This window comes from Nestor notabilis, unplaced genomic scaffold (assembly GCF_000696875.1).
Source record: "Nestor notabilis isolate BGI_N333 unplaced genomic scaffold, ASM69687v1 scaffold21753, whole genome shotgun sequence".
NCBI lineage: Eukaryota > Metazoa > Chordata > Aves > Psittaciformes > Psittacidae > Nestor > Nestor notabilis.
The window spans coordinates 18,442-19,443 of record NW_009920881.1 but is presented as its reverse complement, the minus strand read 5'-3'; positions in this window follow the sequence as shown (position 1 = coordinate 19,443).

Here is a 1,002-nt window from a genome sequence, read left to right as displayed (position 1 = left end):
AGGGAAAAGGGAACAAATAAACACAAAGTAACGCTAAACTGAGAGATGATCTGATCAAAACTGTTAAAATGCCTTGCTTCCACTGCCTTTATAGGTATGTCATCTTTACATAGACAGTAAAGCCAAAAATTTTCCTAGAACTTCTTAAAATCCTGTTGCCTTAATAGAACAGTAGTCATACATCAAGGTACACAAACACCCTTACTTCTGCTCTGCTGCACAGCACACTTCTATATTTAGCTGTGCTGGGGAATCAATTGCTTTATTTAATCTCATCACAAGCCATTGTTGCAAAAAAACCCCACATCTGAGTCTGCCACTTGACCTTGGGCAAAACACCAGCCTTTGTTCTGCTTTCTTCAGAGCTACTTCTGCCACATGTTAGAAGAATCTATAATCAAGCAGTGATTTCAGCTGTCCTTGTCCAAAGTCAGTGGAGTAAGCAAAAGTAATTTTAGTCTTGTTAAACTAAGCAAAGATGCAAGTACCTTCCCTTTCTGAGAACTAATGGTGGGTTGGGTTTTTTTTACTGATTCTTTAGTATGTTCTGTGCTTCATTTCACTTGAACTTTTGCCACAGCAGAAGAGACACCAGTTTTCTGTTGGTTAGTCCTTACAATACTTATTTTCTTTTATTTAGCCCTTATTAGTAGAAGGAAAGGAAAAAAAAAAATCATTGTGATTGATAGCCACAAAACACTTTGATCTCTAAAATACAAGGGGTGCTGGATCACTGTTTAATCTTTCCTCTGCTTTTTATCCACAAGCTAGATAATACATGATTCCAACTTCCCAACCCATAATTTCTTCTGGCTTAAGAAATCCACAGCTGTAAACTATTTGAAGCTAGGGGAAATCTTTAGAGAAATATTGAAATATGTTTGTTCTGTTCTTTCCATTCTTCCTCTGCATTGACAAAAACACACCTTGGATGACAGCGGGGTTAGATAGACCTTTTTGTACAGCTGCTGTTCCAAGTGTGTGTGTGCCTGGTAATAGTGG